At 36.9% G+C, this 21,989-nt stretch overlaps 1 long non-coding RNA gene across 1 annotated transcript; it reads left to right on the forward strand.

Moving 5' to 3' along the window:
- The first annotated feature begins 4,407 nt into the window (after positions 1-4,407).
- Positions 4,408-21,886, forward strand: LOC115920282. Its single transcript, XR_004062285.1, has 3 exons — positions 4,408-4,435; positions 14,839-14,913; positions 21,796-21,886. It is a non-coding gene; the product is annotated as an uncharacterized LOC115920282 (long non-coding RNA).
- The last annotated feature ends 103 nt before the right edge of the window (positions 21,887-21,989 follow it).

A 21,989-nucleotide genomic window follows, 5' to 3' on the forward strand; every position in this document is an offset into this window, starting at 1 on the left:
TATGCTATATTAAACACGACTGCCCATAACATGGATGATTAAAAATAATGTTGGATTTAAACAATTGAAAATATAATAAAGTAGATTATTATTTATTGGTTTGGTTTAGTCAATAGTTTAGAAATTGATTCAAATAAGTAAATATGTGACTTTAAACTGAAGAACAAAAGAAGCCTGAACACGGTAGTACGAATTGTTTTAAAAGGAAAAGTAAGTGCCACGGGTATGACTAAGAACAAAGTCAAATATTATTGTGCAATGTGCAATGTCAGATAAATTCGTGAAGAAGAAAAAAAGAAAGAAACATCAGCATATATTTAAGAAACAGAGCCATTCGCTTTGTCTTACAAGTGAGTAGGTTTTTTTTTCTTCGAGTTACGTGCCTGGATTTTCCTAGAATTCGATACACCTTGTTACGCCTATTGGGAATCATCCACCCCTATACAACAATATAACTAAACTGTATTTGCAAAATAAGGCAGGTATATCTCATGAGTCAGGTGACCAAAGTTTCCTCTTGAGGGAGAAACAGAGGTAAGTCATGGGTATCACACCACATTGCTCATACCTTAGTCCTGAATACGTCAGAGATATGACTTGGGAGTCCACATACTCATTGCACACAAGGCGTCATTTGTCTGACGTACGAATGCGTCTGCGACTGACGCGGTCTTTGACGCCCCATTGTGAGAGCGACATCGTACAAACAGTTGTAGCGAAATGAACAGGGTATACGCTTGATAAGCCTTGCGTTGGATTATTAGCATATGGACCTATTGCCCTTACATACTCAGACTCTATTGGCGCAACTAATCATGCAATCGAGATGAGGCCTCTTGTTCCAGGGGCATAAGGGATAGCTGTTTAAGCATGGACCTAACACGAATGGACATTCGACGAAGCAGTTCCTTTGATCATGGACCATGGTTTAAGTCACTTGAGTAAAGTTCGATTGTGTTTTTTGTCTATTGTTTTTATTATCAAATCTTTTACACATGGTTATAATCTCTCATAATTAAAGATCAGACATATTTGAGAATGAATAAATTTGTTGATGAAAGTCAAAGGGGGCTACATTGTAGTTTCGGTTAATTTTATCCTTTGAGTTAGAGGGATAACTGAGGAAATAAAAGACCGAAGGCCTGGAGAACTTGCACTTCGATGAATTACAAAGTAGAAGTTGAATAGTAACGACAGGCTGTCTAAAAGAGATAACTTTCTGAAGGTGATTCCTCCATCTGAGAAAATTGGGCATGCTCTTGACAATGTCAAATGTTTTTATTAACAAGATGTCAAACTATGAGATATCAAAAACAGACCACCCAATTTTGGTTTGAAGTTGCTTTCTCGTTATGCAGACCGATTGCCTTGGTTTAACATACATTTACGTGTTTAAATCTATATTTTACGTAACATATGTTTACAAAACTATCAAAAATTGCTTGCCCTCAATTTCAACCTGAACATTTCGATCAATTTTTTTAAATCACGAAACAAGCAATATACTACATTGTGTGTACGTGTCAAAGAACATTTATTCCTTATGTCTTTATTGTAATGACATGTTGTTCAGGCAAAATATTTGAAAAGTAATGTTTGACAACTAGTGTCATCCGCCTCTTGTGACGACATAAATCTCACCGCAGGGCAGGATTGAAACATATAAACTGGATCTTAGAAAACAATTTTGGTTTGATATGCCTCCCAATCAAAGCGAGAGAGCTCTTCGTAATTTCCCACGAATCCGTCTGCCCTAAATATTTTGGAATCTTTTCTTCGCGCCAATTCAAATATTAGGTCAAGTAGGTTGATGTTCCGGGCATGCAAGGAGCTACTGTACTTCGCTCATTAAGAGCCTACCATTAAAAAAAAATGGAATTTTTAAGTGATATGATAATTTGTATTTAATGGATTTATATCATATAATTGTGTGATTGAAAAAGAGAAAGTGATATATGTCCAGAAATATTCTACCCTATACGTTTAGAATTTCCATTCAAGGAGGGACTAAATAAATTAAAAATCAAACCTTTTTCAAACTGTTCATTTTCGTAATCTGAGAACTAAAAAATAAAAGCTTAATTTCAATTTAAGTACGCTCATCATCCTTTTGAATTATTTTGCTAACGCTGAAAAACTAGGGGAAAAATTAATTAATACATTCGTATTAATTCAGTACCTGCAGGAATAAAAACTAGGAAAATAAGATGATGAACAAGAAGAAAATAGGAACAGGAAGAAGAAGAAGAAGATGTACAAGAAGAAGAAGAAGAAGCTGAAGAATAAGAAAAAGATGATATCAAAGAAGAAGAAGGAATAAAAGAAGAAGAAGAAGCTGAAGAATAAGAAAAAGATGATATCAAAGAAGAAGAAGGAATAAAAGAAGAAGAAAAGAAAGGAAAATATGAAGAAGAAGCAAAGAAGGAAATAATTTAGGGTTAAGATAAAGTCAGAGGGCGAAATTATACTAGGTCTCTCACCTCGCAATGAACTTGTGGGAGTCCTAGATTTCAATTCTGAAATTATAAAAAGAAGTACACAGACACAGGTTTCGATGCATAATACTAATCCACCCTTTATCTCTTTATCATAAAAGATTTTCGTTATAATGACTCTTTTCACACCTGTATTGCCTCGCAGTTTCAATCCGGATTATAAACTTGGTCTCGATGATCAATATAAATATTAGTGTTTGGTGTGAGCACAAGAAATATCAGAAAAAACATAATCATGTTAATCCGTTTATGTTTTGAATTACGACCCATTTAAAGTTATATCTTCGCCTACAGCCGTCACTTAATCCAAGCAAAAGATCTTATCTAAATACCTATGCACCGATCCTCCACAATCTACCCTCCCCATCCCCCTGCCCTAGATTCAGAGTTATACCTTTATTCTTACCTGGACCGTGCCTTAAAGAGAAAATACCACTTTGATCGGATTACCTAGATGTGTATCATTGTGTAGCTCATTGGCTTAGAATCATTTTATTGTATTGGGTGAGACCTAAATTGGCACTGTGCATTTCGAGATAAAAGCAATTGACTTCGTGACTTCCTAATCTGCGACCATGCACTTTGTAATCCCAGTCAGGTCGTAATAAGTTGCTTTATAAATAGTCATATTCTAATCTGGGATATTTACGATCATTATCTTTCCATTTTATTAACCAAATACATCGGTACTTATCATTAAGTATTGAGTAATACTTCTGTGTAATTAATCGAATGAAGAGTTTGTTCATATACCCCCCCCCCCCCCCAAAAAAAAAAAAAAAAAAAAAAAAAAAATCTATTGACCATGTTGACTTGTTGACGCGTCTTGTAAAATTTTGAAGTCACCCCGAAGTATCAAATTCGTTTTAAGCCACTGAAAATGGCAAAGAAAATCAACGTCATTGCTATCAATAGAGAAGGAAAATATACAGAGTAGGCCTATAATTTACATGCAACAAAATTCCAACTGAAAAGAGGTATTTAAAAGAAATTACAAAATAAGTCAAGGCTATGACTGAAATGAACATGATGCAAGTAGGTAGTACACGTCAGCAAACAAGCCTTATATGAACAAAAATTGCGTTCACATCTGATTAACAGAGGCAGAGAACCGTACAATTCAAATGATATTATAACGATGTATTCAGTCCTGAACTGAACTTTTTCTTTAACGTTTTTCCAGTTTAAATGTATTACGAATGTACAATATATGGTCAGGAACAGAGTACACTTTGTTTTATCTCGAGAATCTTTCCAATGTAGAACTTTCAGGATGGCGTATTCTCACGGGTTCATTGTTTTCGGGAAATTTTCGAACTCGTGACGTGCTTCCCTGCTATCTGTAAGAGATAACTTGCGCGTACTTGTTCTTCAGAAAGTGCAAGACTTCAATCTCATTGTTTAGTATATTTTGATAACAGATCTTTTTTTTAATCATGATTCAGCTCACGTATCAAATGGTATATTTGTAAAATCATCCAAACCGTACGAAAACTTATTAATAGAAATCTGTGCGAATCTGTGATTCTGTTTAAACTTTTTTGTAATGTATGCTAGACGTTATTAACAACATTTCATCACTTGTATCTAACTATATATTTATTAGATTATATACTTAGAAATATATCCATGTACCGTTTATTTATGTTTGTTTATCCCTAAACGGCATTTATATAAAAACAATATTTATGTAAACCAATAATTTCTTCCGAAGTTGGTGTAAAACCGCAAATTAAATACATTTTTTCACGTCATTGATTTCTTTTTCGAAAATACCATATGATTATGTTTATTTAGCATTTTTAGTATAATGTTAATTTTGTTGTCATATATACATAATGTTCGGTGATTATAGAATTAAAATATCGAAGTTAAATCTAACTCTATTTCCTTCTTTTTTGTCTATTCACAGGGAGATGCTGGAAGTCCTGCCCCTCAAAGTAAGCCTTTTCTTATATATTTTTTTGTTTAATTTTCTATAACTTGCTGATTTACTTAACGTTTTACGTACTTGATTCGTAAAACATGCAGGGCCCCTACTGCGTGTAAAATCAGCAATTCACTTATCGCGAACGTTTTAAAGAGAGGGGACAGAGACATATACAGTCAGAGGCAATTAGCAGGAATACATAGAATTTTTACTCAAATAAACGGGTGGGGTCCAAATCAAGCATAAAACCATTAAGTCACAATAATTGATAAATATATGAATAAAGTTGATCAAATGAGATTTGCACCGTTTGCGGTTTAAAAACTTGGATCCTTTGACGTCACGTAAGTTGGACAATATTTATAGGGGGAAAACGATTTCAGTTCCTTTGCGAACAGACTGATTGAGCTCTGAAGCCGAGAGTCTACAAATCAAGCATAAATTGATGGAATCATAACATTATTCAGTCACTGAATTGATTTTTTTTTTTAAACTAAATAGTAAATATATCATTTTTTTTAAATGTATTACATTTTTTCATCCTGCTTTCATAGTCATTTACGATCTTGTCATGGTTTATAATATAACAAATCGTGTTCCTGGAACACCATAATAAACAGTAAAAGATACTTATAACAATTGGTGTGGTTTCGTTTTCATCATGATATGCATAACGTTTTAAAATTACACAATTAAATTCATGTTTGGTCTCTTCAAATAAAAAAAATATCCAAATAACAAGTCATCGATGTTTGCCGGAAAGAAAGAAGGCTCTCCCACCACGATTGATAGAACTGCAATGTAATGCTTTCTAATTTTGGTTTTATACGACATGAAGGAAGACCCCAAATTTGACGTGTTATTGAGATGAAACTTGGCACAGCTCTTCGCTGATGTTTAACTCACAGGTTTAAAGGTATAGGCCAGTTTTGGAAACGCCCCCCCCCCCCACCTCTAAAAATGAAATAGAAGCTCCTATTACCAATCATGCGAAAGAATATGTTTTGACTATACGAGATGATACACATTTTGCCGGTAAACCGCCTACTATTTGGTATATTTGATAAATTATCATATCGATCCGGCCTGGACAGATATCGCGAATGCACTTCAACATTGAACATTTGGGGATATATTTCTGCCTTTTTGCAAATTTTTGAAGTATTGCCATCTAAACCTCTGACGGCAATATTTAAACAATATTGAATGCATATTTTGCACCTCAAACCCTTGAATCGCAATTTTACCACTACCGGTCTCTATCTTAAAATCCTTGCATTAAAGCCACGATCTTCAATTGCATGTTTTAACGGGTGATATTTGTTCCTTATAATTTTACCAATATATTAGTATTCCACTCACGACAAGAAGAAGAACAACAACGGAAATAGTAATATTAGGGATATTAATAATGAGGATAATGATGAGGATGATGAAGATGGTGGTATAGTTGTTGATGATGATGATGATAATGATCATGATATGGATAAAATAACTACAGCAGTGATTATTATAACAATAAAAAATAATTGGAATAACACCATATCATCATTGTCAACGCTGATAATGCTATGGTGTCATGTCTGTCAATGTCAAAATTTACCTGATAATGACATTTCTGGCGCGCGGCTGGACACATTACAAAGATTATCTTGAATTTTATCTTTGGCTAAGGTACCCTTTTGGGTAACAGACAACTAATCAAATTACATTTACATCAACCTGGTAGAAAGAGACAATTTTAACAAAAATATTGCATTTTCATATTGAGGTCAAAGATTCGGAGGAAGGGGTATAGGAGGATGGGAGACTTTTGAAGGGATCACTTGTTATTGAAGGGAACTTCGCCTATTTGTCGAGGACCCAAGCCAATTTCCGGCTGGAGTGAAATGCCAAACTCACTACTACGGTATGGTATACGCAAACGACTCGGTGCTTATACTGGCACCGCGATACGCTGCTGCTGACAAAGGCGTAGCGAAATACGAAGGGGGATGAGAGTAGTTGGTACGAGAGGGGGGCTCTGCATTTGCTCTTCTTTTTGTCATTGCCTATTTGTCTCCTTCTTTGTGCAAGATTGGTAAATAAAGTCACGTTTTTAAAAATGTAAATACGGTATATTGAGGACTCCCCTTTTTTCGAGCATAATATATACCTCTTATTTCTAATTACCCCCAAACCGAAAATTAATAGGAAATAAATAAATGAATAAAACAAATAGAAATTAAAGAATAGTGAACAATAATTTAACAGATTTTAAGGAACTTTTTTAACCCCCCCCCCCCCCAAAAAAAAAAAAAAGATGATGAACTTTAAAAATCTATTGAGTGAATTTATAATGGAATCAACTTATTGTGATTGTAGTAGTAATGATAGTGGAAGAGCTGTACAAAACGTGTTGCATTCTGTTGTCAATTTATGTCTCCATGACGCTTCCCAATTTAGTAACGCAATGGACTATCAGGCATGTGTCCAATGGGAATCAAAATACCATGCCAGCATCACACATACGTTCAGTGATGATAGCAGAGTGGCGTCACTTGTAACATGACTGTGGCGTAACCAGGGTTGGTTGAATGATGTTGATGATGATGAAAGAACATTCACCCCTCCATACTTCCAGGTAAACCCCACCCTCCTCTGTTCTCTCCCTCCGCTATGGGTCATCATAAACCCAAGGGCTCATGTAGTTATGTTTACATGTTATTAAACATAGCAGGTGGACCGTGAAGCATGCAAAGTGTAGACAGTAGTTGGATGAGGCGAATCCAGACGCCCCCAATTTTTGCGACCTCCCTGATCAGAATATCTAGTTTCCTCCGTTATCGTGTGTGATCTACATGACTTGTATGGGGAAGGACTGGGCAGTCCCGGTTGAACGAAGGGCCCACGGGACCGAAATTATAGCCTACTCTACAGTCTTTAATGGTCTAGTTGAGGCCTGCGATTCCGAAAGCCCCCGAGAACAAATTTACAAAAATGTCAGCAGCCAACGGTACAGTCTTCGTCTCGTGGACATTCGTAATATGCATTTCATCAGAAGGCCCACACAAACAAATCTTTAAGGCTTATGGACCTCATCATGAACCGTTAGAAAATGCCAAGACCCAAAATATAGATATGCCGGTCTCATGGCCTCGTGGGCCTTCGGTCTCGCGAACCTTTGGTCAACGGGGCTGTAATCAAGAAATAAAAATGAAAGTGGGGGAGATAGATGTGGTTGGGTGGAAACCCCAGCCCCTCAAACTTAACACTATCACGTACATGTAAACTAATGCATGTACGCATTTTGTTTTGTCGGCGTCAAACTACGATGTTTGGGTTTTAAAAACTACGATGACAGAGTGCAGCTGGAATAAAGCCAGGAACATAAAAGTAGTGGAGAAGAGTGATTCTATGATTTTGAAGCATTCGTGATCCACCCCCTCCCTCTCGTTTGTTTTCTAAAAGTCAGATTTTAGACGTAGTGAACACAAACTTTAAAGGCATCGTTTAACAATGTTAACTCTGAGATTCATGGCTCTTCGTGTTATCAGTGTCTGTGATATGGTGTAATATTGAAGCCCTCAAAAAATTGCGCTTTAAAATGTTCATGAAGTGCCTCAAAATAGTAAACAAATCTTTGAGTGACCGGTTTTACCATACTCATTTTCCTCAATAGATTGTAGTGTTAAAAAAAAACGTTAGCTAATCAGGACTCGGCCTTTTAACAATTCAACCATCAGGTATATTGAACAATCGATTGATTCCATCTTGATAAGCAGACTGGAGTCTTTCTCATAGAACAATAATTATGTCATATTGCGAGGCACTGACACTCAAGTAAACGTCATATTACTAAACCCGACTCCAAAACCAACTCGAAACCGATCGATTGTTGCCATATGATTTGGTTCGATTGTTTGCCATATGATTTGGGTAAAGTAATTTCCTGTTCGGTCTCTAGTCGGTCTGGGGTCGGTCTGATGTCGGTCTCGTTGGTGTGACTGGGTTATGATATTGACATAAATCCCGTTTACATTTTGTGAAACGATCGGGCATTAAATATGTCTACCATTGATGTAAAATGAAACCAGGTCTCTGTTATCGAGTTATGTTTGAAGGTACAATATTTTGAATTGATTTGATTAATTTACGAAACGGAAAGTATGTTACATAAAGATTAAGAAAGATTATACCAAATCTGTGTCAATGAAATATTGAATAGTTGCTGAATCACATCATAATAGCTGTGCAGTATGATTACATGTCTGACAAAATCGGTTATCTAAACTCCTGATACCATAAACCTCACGATCAAAAAACAAATCGTTGCCAAAAGATGAAAGCTAACCTGGGAGAAAATGTTATACTTGCAAAAGAAATTAAAGAATTTTCATTTCTGCCAGATATGTATCATCGGAATGGTTCGTCCAACATCTGCTGTCTTTCCTCGCAAACTGGTTTCGTCCCTCAACTTAATCTAGGTCGGGCCTATGTTTTGGCTTGCCTGCAATTATTAGCTACGGAGCTTTATCTTGTATAACTCAAATTATGGAAACTCACACTCAAGCCTGTTCTCCCCGATATTTCATTTTGTCTCTTTCCTTTTCCATGTCTTATTCCCCAAAGATTCTCTTCTCCCGTAAACCTAAATATGTATACATATAAACTATCTTTATCTAATATTCAGTTATGAACTTATTGTAATACGTCTGACCAAGATTACACCATTACGTAACAGAGTCTCTGTGGCATGAATTAAAGAAAAGTGTTGTCATTAATTGTTATTCATTTAGTTATGTTAGATGTCAACATTATACCTAACCTTTTTTTGTTAGTAACTAATCCAATATATATGAAATTATTGCAATATATCTGAGCAAGATTATACCATTACGTAATGAAGTTCTGGGGCATGAATATTACAAGCTCTGCTTTTTGAAGCATGCCCCTCCGTTTCAAGTTTTATTTCTACACCTTTTAGGGCACTGGCTTTCACCGACTTTCGTCGTTAAACGGGGGCATCCTTCTCTATTTATACTACACTCGCCGAAGATGGACGTCCTTGTTTTCATTCAAATCAAAGTCGATTCCTCTATAGCGCCCTAAATAGATCTCAAAATTTTCTGCGGTTATTCCCCTCGGAAGAATCATTATGAACCTCTTATGCCTAACAAGAGAGTCATAATTAATTACGGTATTGCCTTTCGACACCTCCACCCCACCCCCCAAAAAAGTTGTTATTCATTTAGTCATGTTAGATTTCAACATTGCCAACATGAATGATATTCACCATATCCAAGTCAAAGACCATATATATCTATGTCTGACTTTTCTGATATTACCATAGAACAAACTAATCATAAAATATATATTGAAATTCACCAATAATGCAACAATGCGTAGAACTGATAATACTATAAGAGTAATTAAACCTCTAAAAAGAGAAGTGTACACGACGTACGTAGGCCTAATTTTTGAGTTGTTGAAGATTTCATGAAATCTTTCTTGTATACCAGGATGCACTGCGGGTGAACCCTCAAGAAACATGAATTAGCAAGGAACATTCTAATTATGTGATGACAGGGGGCATTTAAGACGGATGCTTCTTGTGCCTCCAGTGTCCTATAACGTCAAGTACATGATGACGCTGTTAGTTGTCTCTCAGTTGACTTGACGAATATAGGGGAAGCTCAAACTTGTTAAAAAAAGATAGAGAAAAGTGGACGATGCAGGATTTAGAATTAGGGACGGCTTCAAAGGGGGGGGGATTGAGGGTGCATAATGGGAGCATCCCCAAGTCAAAGCGTTTGCTTTCCCGATAACCACCCGTCAGCCCTGCAAAACATGAAATCTAAAGGGCGATTCGAAAGGGTTACACCCCCTATCACCATTTTGGTAGCTGAAATTAATGAAAACACAATGAGAGATCCCTAACCAGCGGCAACACCATACTAGCATGGTGGGGGCATCGCCACTCAACCCATCCCCCCTCTCTTCCGTTAGCAATTAATTCGACGAAACATGTTAAACATCATCTGAATCAGCACCTGATACAAATTAAACCACATTATTTCGTACCCAGGTTCAATCATGGACCTTACCCAACTTTCCAAGTCATACTATACACCTAACGATGAGTGACGTATATTGTGTCGTCTCTCACGTCTCATTCATTTCCCTAATTTGAAGATCACAATGAAGGACGCGCGTGACGGGTTAATATCCAGCATTAGTGGGATAATGCCTGCAAAAGCAGACACACATGCAGACAAAATCTGACGAATTCACCAAATTAACTGTCCGTGACTTTGTACTGAATTGACATCTTTATCATCTTGTACCATTGTTCATGTATAAAATATGGTGAGGCCTAGATAGCTCCGTTACCACTTCCGTAAATACATTGGCCTACTTCGGGTTATTGAGTTTGAAGCCAGTGTGTCATGTGTACAATCACATGTGCACACCAAGTTTGGCCGCGTTGTGCTTATAGTTCCACTCTGCAGTAGTGTGGAGCGATATTCTATTAAAAAGCCAATGCACGTGACGCGTCATCTGCCTGGCGTAGGGCTGCGTCATAACATGTGCGATCTTTGACGCATGCACCGTGTGAGGTGGTCATCATCTTACTACGAAAAGAAGAGTGTGAACGGTGTGAACATTGCGTTGAATTACTGACACACGCATTCACTAGGCACATGTCAGAGCCTTCCATGCGCTTTATTAGCGCAGGTTATATTGCAATCGAAATGACGCCTATTGATCAAATGAGCCTATGGTCAGACAGTGAGAACAGTCTGGTAGACAGACCATAATTCTTTTGTAGTATTTGTACACGGCAATGACCAAGCCATTGATTGAAAACGGATATATGTCTGACAAATTGAAGCAATTATGGGGGGTCTCGTGTCTCGTCGCTCGACGACTAGATAGGGTTGAGTAATATTTCAATTTAGACTATCCTTTAAAGAAACTATCTCGTATACTTATAAGCCGCCATGATACTATTCAGATTTTTTTTTGTAATCTGTGATTGATCGATTGATAGATCGTTTGATTGAATCATTGGTTGATTGATTCGTTAGGTGGTTGATTGGTTGGTTGGTTGATTGATTGGTTGGTTGGTTGGCAGATGATTGGTCGGTTGGTCGATATATTGAATGTTTGATTGATTGATTGATTGAGAGAGAAGAGAGAGAGGTAATGGCAAGGTGGAAGGGACTCCATCGAATTAACGTTATTAAAGAAGCGATAGTGATTGAGAAATATTTTACATTTAAAAAATAATGTAAGTGTGCCGAAGGTTTTTTTTAAAACTTAATTGCAGGAAATAAACGGTGCAAACCATAATCGTCAATAATTGACTTAATATTATGTCTCTCATCAACATTATCAGAACTGTGTGATTTTGAGATTCATTGATATATATCAATAAAAACAAAACATGGGGAACATTTTAAAAATACCAATTAGCTTTTCTTTAAGTCTTCTCGCAGAGAAAAATATTGCATGTTGAATATATGAGTATTGGTTTAACATTACCTCGTAGGGTTTTGTATGTATCGTATTATCTACGTCCGTATGGTAAACTATTAAAAAAAGTGGAACACAGCACGACACGTGTATTAACTGTTAGACGAAATGTTTGGGATGAGAATAGTTTACGCTTCCTTTCATCATAATCATTTGGACTGGTTTTGCGCAATACCATTTAAAGTGTTACATAGTTCCTTTAACAAATAGTATTGTGTCTAAAATATTGTTTCTTTCATCCCTTTATCATCGTTTCTATGGGCTACTATTGTCATTTTTGGCTTGATGCGAAAATTTGATTATAGCTTGCCAAAATACATCTGTCATCCCTTTCTGTTCATGTTATAAAGTAGCCTGAGTAGTCGGCTGGACATGATTTCGATAAAATAAAAAGAGGTTACAACGTCCTTTCCTTGCCTCTTCCTGAGTATCCTACTTTTCCTGCTTATCTTTCATATTCCTTTCATTATTCCTGTCTCTTTAAGTCTTTCCTTCTCACTTAAATTATTCTCTCCTTTCGATTGCGCTTTCGCATTTCCCCCTTCCTTCACTTTATCCCTCCCTCCCTTGTTTATCTCCCTCTCTATCCAACCCTCTTTGCCTCTCCCTTCCTCTATTATCCCCCTCTCTCTCTCTCTCTCTCTCTCTCTCTCTCTCCCTCCCTTTATTATCCCCCTCTTCCTCCCTTTATTACCCCCCTCTCCCTCTCTCCCTCCCTCTCTCGCTCCTCTCCCTATCTCATCTCAAATGTATGTCATGTTCCTAACAATATGTACTTTCAGAATAAATCGCTAGTGGGTGCCTGCCAACAATGTTGTTAATAACTTCCTCCAATGAAGTACATAAAAGAACAGTGTGTCATCAGTCTGCCTTCAAAACAATGGAGGCACCCGTTCTAATGTACTTATACAAATGAATCCCCCTCTGCGTCGTTCTCCTCCTCTTCCTCTTCCTCCTCCTCTTCTCCCTCCTCCTCCTCTTCCTCCTCTTCCTCCTCCTCCTCCTCCTCTTCCTCCTCCTCCTCCTTCTCCTTTTCTCCTTCTTTTCTTCTTCGACATCTTTTGTTTTCTTCTTCTTCGTCGTCGTCGTCGTCGTCGGCTTTTTCTTTCTAACCTCCTGCTCGTCCTTCTGTTGGTCTTTGATTGCTTGATAGTTTTTTTATGTTTTATGTTTGAAGTAAAGTTGGAATCTCTGAGACAAAGAGTGCATCGATGGTCTTGAAATCAAATTATCGACGCTGTATAGCACATTTATATACTCTATACACAAAATTTATTCGAGGTACATGTACCAACGTAGTAATGTGCTTTGTGAATTGTTATTATTATAATTCACAGTATAACTTTGACAGAAAACAAACAACAGCACACTTTGCTTTCTCAGTACTTAGAGAGGTATGCAAGACAATTGCCTGAAGATGTTTGTGGTTTGTCAAATAACAATTATTTCTTGCTTTAAAGTGATTATGCTCAATTTTTCGGATACTCGTAATTCTGAACAAACAACTTCCCTACGCTCGGACCATTGATCACATTAATTTGAAAAATCAAATGAGCTTGGCTTATCTGAACGTTGTTTTTTAATGCTTTAATTTTAAGGTTCGTCAATCACAAAGTTATCATTTGTCATGAACGTTTGGATTAACTCACCTTCGGTATAATGACACATTACCATCATGGTTACATTAATAAGTTTGTGCTGGTGTGTGGCCATTACTTTTTTGCTACCAACTCTTTTTTTTTTTAAATTTAAATGCCATATACAGCCCTTCGTTTGACGTTTAATATTTGTTAAGGTTTTTGTTTAATTCCCAGATTTTTACCTTTTCAAACACAAAATACACAGGTAAAATGCAAGAAATGAATGAGTAAATTGTTCATATACTGGTATCTGTATTATATTGACCATTTCTCAATGGCCTGACACTATAACATTTACCGTCAATGTGGGGGTAGATGCGCGTTATCATAGCATGTTCTATTTTGCTGATTAACAAGTTATTAATTTATTATTTTCCTATTTACTTCAGTTTTATTGTACACAAATTGTTTTCTTTTTACAGCCTAATGGCCTTCTTTGAAACAGAGTATAAGATATATTCATTATAACACGGTGTGAGTAATGTGGGCCCATGCCCATGCGTGTCTACGCTACTCAAAGTATAAAATTGTGTCAATTTTCCTTAGTTCGTTCTTGAACTTCAATACAGTGAGACGAAGGAGTCACTTATTTCAAGATTTAAAATGGCGAGTCATGTTCCTTTCAAAATATGTCACGCTGTGACCGTGTCATTGGAGTGTATATTTTGTCCTCCAAAATGATAGATTTTTTTAGAAAATCATAAATATGTGACCTCGTGATGACCTGCATGTTGTCAATCTATCGAGAGACTGTCACTTAGAAATAATTTGGTAGGAGTTATGCTTCCTGAAATAAAAATGAGGTGGACGCATAAGTTAGTAAGAAAATTATAAGTTTAATGAGCAAGTGCCATTTTAAATTACGTATTTTGATTTGTCATGGGGATTGCTTTTCAAAACTTTCGTCTGAGTGGTTTTAAATTGACAGGGAAACCCTTACGGAAACGAGCACTTCTTATTAGCCATCAATAATGTTACGTTAGATAGGTAGAGAAGTTGAATTTTGAATGACTTAATAAACTTGAAATAAGTCGTTCATTAGGTTAGACTTTAGTTGTTTATCATTAACGTCAGAAAATGTCCAAACGCACATGCAATGTTTAAAAAAAGGAGGTGGGGCTCTATCCAGGCAACATGTCAGGCGATATGCTCTCAGTTTTATTTTATGGATGTGATTTGTTAATGTATTCATTTTTTCTTTCTCTCTCTCTCTCTCTCTCTCTCTTTCTCTCTTTCTCTCTCTCTCTCTATACAGGCCCGAATGAATCACCCGAGACTCTCATAGACGGTATGCTCGATATCATAGCAGAAAACGAAGGGATCGATGGAGGTGAGCACCGTTCATTCCTTAAACCAAATATCAATGCAATAAAACTGATCAATAATATTTATTTATTATGTAAAAGTTATTGAAATTCCATGGCAAAAGTTATTTGCAAAATGAGATATACTTGTAAATATATATATACTTAGATTTGGTCTATTCCTCCGTACAGTGCTCAATGCTTATAGGCAGAGCAAAATATAGGCGTGAAACTCGGAGTTGCAACCATGTTCCATTAGTCTGCCTTATTCAATATATATATATATATATATATATATATGTATATATATATATATATATATATATATATATATATATATATTATGTGTGTTAATATATGTTAATATGTCAATATAATTATGTTTATAATGTTAATATGACTGATTCAATAAATAGGCCGACTTAGTTTCCGACAGGTCTTCGATCTTCACGATCGTATGTTTTCAGCGTTTGTTTAGGCCCCAATGCTCAAATTATTATGAATCATCGCATGGGTAAACAATATTTATATCGCAATAAGTAAATATTCCCTACTCCAAAATGTCAACATTGTTTTGTACTCGTGAGTGTGGAATATTTGGTACGGATACAATCTCTAGCTTATCCAATCTGTGTCGTATGTTCTACCCATATTTCCGGCCAAATACACGTTCATTCTAGAGGTTGAACATAGGGCACCACTTTAACTGAAAATCGATCATTTATAAAAATGGAAGAGAATGAAAAGCAATGAGAGAAAAAAAATCGAAGACGTGGTCACCCTGATTCCTTGACGTTAAATGACCTTTTGACTTAATTTATAGCCTGGTAATTCAGAGGAATAAACCATGTAATCTTTCTTCTTGCTTTAGAGCTCTTGATAATGATAATTCGACACCTGGAAATTTTCATCAGGTTTATGGGAAGGTGATTTCAATCTCGGCATCCGTTTTGGGGGGTAAAACGATAAATGCAGTCAATTTGAAAATAAAAAGAATAATGCATTTTTGTCAACGAACCCTCAGATTTCAGTATAAACTAAAGAATTTTTTTTCGCAGACAAGTTCATGTTTAACCTCACCATCCATGAGCTCACCTGTCTCAATCAATGAAAAAAAGCTTTGGGCAAATTTCAAAATTTATCGACATAATTGAATCAATTTGAGGGTAATTCTCAGGTATGTAGTCTATATCCGCAAGCGATTCCTGTCGTGATACATTGGAGCGTCCTTTTTCATGTTTTTTTTCCTCTTCTAAATGTTACTAGGATGTATTCCGTGTCTGACAATACATCACTCAGACAATAATATATTTAAAAGTATTTATCCTCATGTTTTCGTCTGGGTGGATTAAAAAGTCAAAATGAGTTTACCCTCAAGATGTTATGATTAAATTTGTACCTCCTCAAAATTCAATTAATTCCATTATTGTGTGTTATTGAACCTAATTGATTTCACGTATAATATTGTCAGATAGATTTCAGCATTTGATGCCGGCTCTTTCAGTGTGTTTTTCTATGTTATCAAAGAAATAATGCGATTATCGCATTATTTTGTCGGAAACTGCTTTTGATTTTTATTCGATGAAGATTAACCCATTTAATATCGCAGGTGAAAATTGCGGGTAGTATTGAGGATGTATATTGCGGGAAATAATTATCCATCACCAAATAGAAGATTAAGTGTTTAGTGCATTTGAGAAAACACCTCTTTCTTCGTTATGTTTAGATTTGGCATGTTTTATTTGAGTGTGCATTTATCAATATAAAAACTGGGCTAAGACTGAAGCATTCGATTAAGTGAGGGGAGCTCTGGCCCCTTAATCCCCACTGCACTACTTATATCTACTTGCGCCCTCTATATAGCAAACAATGCCTAATCGGTGCCTGTTGGTCCCCCATGATCCCTTTTTTCTTATGTTAACTGAGAGCTGGTTTGATGAGATAACCATCTGTCAGTGACCTTGCAGGGAGTTTTAATCTCCCTGGCCAAACTTGTGCAGACGGGCTTTAAGTATGTTTCGGGCAAACTCATATTCTGGCAGCAAGGTGATCTCTTAGTAACTTTTTATATCCAGTGTATTGTTTAGCTGACGAAAGCTCATAAAAGGCTATGAATAATTTAAATTGTTTTAGAAAAGGCTTGATCGTCGCCATAAAGGTCTCAAAATTTTGCTCGCTCGCTTCGTTCGCTTCTAAATTTGGGAACCTTGAAGGTCGATATTCGGTCAGGAGATGACAGCCACTGTTGAAAACGTACCAGAAATTCCCGAATGTTCATGGGCTAAAGTATTCAGTATGCACACTTAAGATAACCCATTTCGTTGTTCAACGCATCCAAATAATTATTTCTGAATTAATACGATCTAACTAAAAAACTGTTATTTGAAAGGAAATGTGCGACTTTTTTACAATATAATTATTCGGCAAAGCTAAATACACTATTGATTAGGTGATCAGGTTGTAGGCCTATACTACAGCAGATGGTTACATGATATCCTTTTCATAGAATTATTTAAAACATTTCTCTTTTCAGAATAGTTAGACCCCTATTGCATTTCATTATTGTATATTTATAGTTATCTTAAGTTTAATTCAATGTCATGCTATATTTATTTTGTAAACACTGTGAAATAATTGTATGTAGAGCTATATCGCGAACAACAGTAATACAAATAAATGGTAAGAAAATGTATAATTTCTTGTAGTTTTAGTCTGTGTTTACATAACCAACCATAGATTTCATTTTCAAAATGGCAAATAACTTCATTTAAAGATTAATAGGTCAGATTAAACCTAAACTGTGTTTTATCATTCAAGTGCATTTCCAATTTCGTCACCGCCCTCCAACTCAGTCGCAGCTTAGCGGGCTTACAGCGCCGCTAGGGTAACTGACCCATGTCTTCTCCCCGGGATCTGAGGCGCGGTTTCCCCTCAAGAAGCCCCGTCTATCTGCAGCTAGCGAGCGTGCCTAGTTTTGCCATGCTGCTGGAGTTTGCTCGCTTGATTTGGTATTTGATCGCTCGGTGACTCCAAACTTGCCGAATATTATGAAGATCAAGTAGATTAAATGTGGGGAGATAAGTTTGAAAAGTAAACGAAAAAGAAGTAAAGAGAATGTAAAGGTTAATACATGAGGAATGGCAGATAGTGCAGGGAAGAGAAAGACGAACGAGAATGTAATGAGAGGAGACTGAGGATTAGAGGGAGGAAGGAAGACAGAGAAGAAGAAGACCAAAGGCGAAACGAAGATGAAGAAGAAAAAGAAGGAGTTGGAGGAGAAGAAGAAGAAGAAGGAGTTGGAGGAGGAGGAATACGTGGAGAAATGATGATGAAGAAGAAGAAGAAGAAGAAGGAGGAGGAGGAGGAGGAGCAGCAGCACAATAAGAAGATGAAAGAGGAAGATATGATAATAACCTGATATTAAACGGGCAACGTAAGAAAAGGGGAGTACAATACACGATATTTGAATGAGAATGACACATGACTTGTATGGATGTTCGAGAAAAATATTGAAAGTTGATATACGTCATTGAATGGTTTTAAACTACAATCATGGAAGTAGAGAAAAGAAGAAGAGTGAGTGAGGCTGTGAGCATAAGATAGAAAGAGAGGGGGAGATGTATCATTCCTATGTTCATTTATTCATCGTATCGCCATCGCCTTCAGTGCATGGAGATCGCAAAAAAGCTGTTGTGTACTCGCCTTCCTGGTCAAACATGGATCATTGGAGTGAGATTCCGTCACGCTTTACGAAATTTTCACAGATGATCGTCATGATCGCCTTTCTAGTAGATGTATAAGAAGTAGTTTAAGTGCCGAAAAGTTCAGCTACAAATCAGCAGATGTAGAAATCATAAAACTTCTATTGTTCATAAAGCCGGAGGAAATGATGTACAACTCAATACATCTTCAAATTATAGTCATGTTCAAGACTGTCATTCTTCATTAGCAATGTATCTCGAGAATGTCAAACAATCATCTGACGTATTTAAATGGAATACCTGCACACCGGTGTAATACCGCTAAATTAATACCGTCTAGCACCCTACGTGTACGTCCTTGAAAAGAATGACATCTCATCGTCTTCTCTTTCTTCCTTCATTTATTCTTTATAATTTGATTTGGATCTCATTCACACCAGCGATTCTTCTGCAATCAGGTCACTCTGTCAGAATAGTGTACACTACGAATCCATGCCATCTTTCTATACTCTGCTTGGAGTGGTGGGGCGGCCGAATGTATACATATATTTATAATGATTTTTTTTTCCTTCTTCCGTTCCACCAAACAGTTGGGAGGGCGGGGTCGTAAGTCACTTCAGTTATGTGCTGGATATGCCACTTTGCCAATTTAAATGTTGACGTCTACTTCTCAATCATAATTTTATTGAATTTAAGGCAATGATAATGAGTCGCAGACGATTTAATTTAATGTTCATGTTGCACATTTCCTTTGTTGTTGTGATCGTCAAAGTTTGGGCGACAATGGGTTTGTTTTCGAAAAAGCATTGGCAGCATCTGATATTATGGATTGGGAGGAAGTTAGAGAATTACAAACTAGATGACGATAGAAATGGATGAGGAAAAGAGATGGGAGAGAGAGAGAGAGAGAGAGAGAGAGGGATGGGGAGGAGAGAAATCAGAGCAAAAAGAGAAAAAGATGAAAGAGAGAAGAAGAGAAATATAATTTGGAGACAGGAGAGGGACAGAACAACAGACAGAAGCGATAGTAAGAGAGGAGCGATGATAGAGCGTACTCTTCTGATGACATTGGAGGTATTTTATTTTTTGCACATTCAATTTGCTCTCTAATCATCTTGCTCGTGGAGGTCAATGACCTGCCTTTCTGCAGCCCTTGGACAGAGGTCTCATCATGGACCATCCTGTGTCCTGAGTAGAGTTCACACCAAGAGACAAGAGATAGAGGGAGACAGAGATAGAGAGAGAGAGGAGGAGAGAATTCAGAGAAAAGGAAAAAGAAAATAGAGAGGTTAAAGAGATATTATAGCGAATAGAATTTTGAAAGAGGAAAGAGACAGAAAAAAAGAAACAGAAAGAGATGGAAAGACAGGAGCGATGGATAGAGCATACTCATTTGATGACATTGAATGTGTCTAATTTTTGGCACATTCAACTTACTCGGTAATCATCTTCGTCATGGAGTTGAACGACCTGCCTCTCTGCAGCCCTTGGGCAAAGGTCTCATCATGGACCATCCTCTCTCCTGGCTTAACACTAAAGACAATTTTTTTGTGCACATTCAACTCTCTAATCATCTTGCTCGTAGAGGTCAATGACCTGCCTTTCTACATCCCCTGGACAAAGGCATCATCATGGACCAACCTCTATCCTGGGTAGAGTTCACACCAAAAGACAATTACATTTAGCAAACCAAGTTCATGATGATGAGCCACATTTCTAAATGAAAGACAAGCAGCTGTCTAATCAACGGTGGACGTTTGCAAATCAACCGCTATCCGAAGTATATGATTTGAGTAGTATTCAGTTTCGGCGTCACAGCTGCGAACAAATGAGATTTATCAAATAGACTCCCAATCTCAATATCAACACGCGGTATATATCTATGCCGGAGGATGCTCGAGACATATCTATTTGAATGGAATGATTAAATAAAATGAATGATTAATGAAAATTTAACGGATGAGAAGCGCTGACCTCTCCAACAGACATGAAAGACCAGCTGATGCATGGTCAGGATGAACTGAGAGATAGCGAACAGTGTCGGGATGTGTGTTGGTGGAAAGGGGGGAGGGGTGGAAGACAGAATTTGATACAGCGTAATGAAAGCACATGAAGCGTCATGATAGTAGCAATATTTGTGAAACACGTCATTTCATGAAGGAATGGAAAACTGTTCAGAGAAGAAAATACATGTTTATTGTTAACGACGGCAAGGATAGTTTTAAATCGATATCGATGACTGTAATAATAAAGACTAAATCGTTTGCGAATCAAATGAGGTGTCGATCCCATGAAGCATCGGGGCATCCCCCCCCCCCCCAAGAAAAAAAAAGTTTTTTGAATAAAGATAGAAAATAAATAGAATAAATACGGCATTGATTGCGCAACTATTTATTAGAAGCATTTGATCCCGATCAAGGTGTTTGGGTTCGAAAAATGGCTCGACTTCCTAATCTGATATTGAGGTTTGAAATAAAATAAACGTGTTGGGTTGAATAAAACGTGGACAGCTTAATCATCCATAAAAACATCCACTTCTTTCCAAACGACATCAATCACCTGATCGTTGTCTGGCAAGTCATCATGCCAAGTCAAACATCCATAGAAGGACCACCAAACAACCTAAGGCATCACTAAACACCGAACGTGATCGTCAAACATTCCACCAGTGGCCCCCGGGTGCTACGTTTCAGAGCAAAGGCACTAGCCCATTGCAAATATTATTTAAAACTCTCAAATGATGATTGATTATAAATGGATGATGTTTCACAAGCTTAGGTGAACTGCATGATCTACGGAGTCATTTAATTGTCTTCTTTTGTTTACTCGAGTTTATTCCGTACATAAATCGATTAGTCATGTTCTTTTTGGGGGGTAAAACTTGAACAATATCAGTCATGAATATTGAATAAATTCAATGACTGCTTTAATCATTTCTTTTATTTCTTTGAAGAAGTCCACATAAATTATTGATGTACATTTGCCGCTCTCCACCCAGGTGAATAAATTCAGATGGGTGACCAAGAGGGAAAAGTTCCTTGAATGACCAATCCCGTATGGAAGCTTGGCAGAAGCCGATGTGTAACACATTGCCTCATGATTATGTTAACTCAGCACAAGTCATGTTGACGGTGCTTATAAGTGTTTATTGTCATCATTGTAAACTGTAATTTCATTTATGAAAATGCTTCTTTTCTTTTTGCATAGAGAACAACCATCTTGGTGATCACGGGCACCTTATCGACGCCGACATCTATGAAGAGATAGAAGGACTTGAAGAAGATGAAACAAGAAGGGTACGTCGACTGATCATATAAATTTGTTAATCCATCGAGAAAGGAAGAGTTGAGCAGATGGAATATTGGTATTTTTTGTGGAGAGCTCTTTTAAAGCTTATCTAT

The sequence above is a fragment of the Strongylocentrotus purpuratus genome, unplaced genomic scaffold (genome assembly GCF_000002235.5).
Source record: "Strongylocentrotus purpuratus isolate Spur 01 unplaced genomic scaffold, Spur_5.0 spur5_scaffold_8, whole genome shotgun sequence".
NCBI lineage: Eukaryota > Metazoa > Echinodermata > Echinoidea > Camarodonta > Strongylocentrotidae > Strongylocentrotus > Strongylocentrotus purpuratus.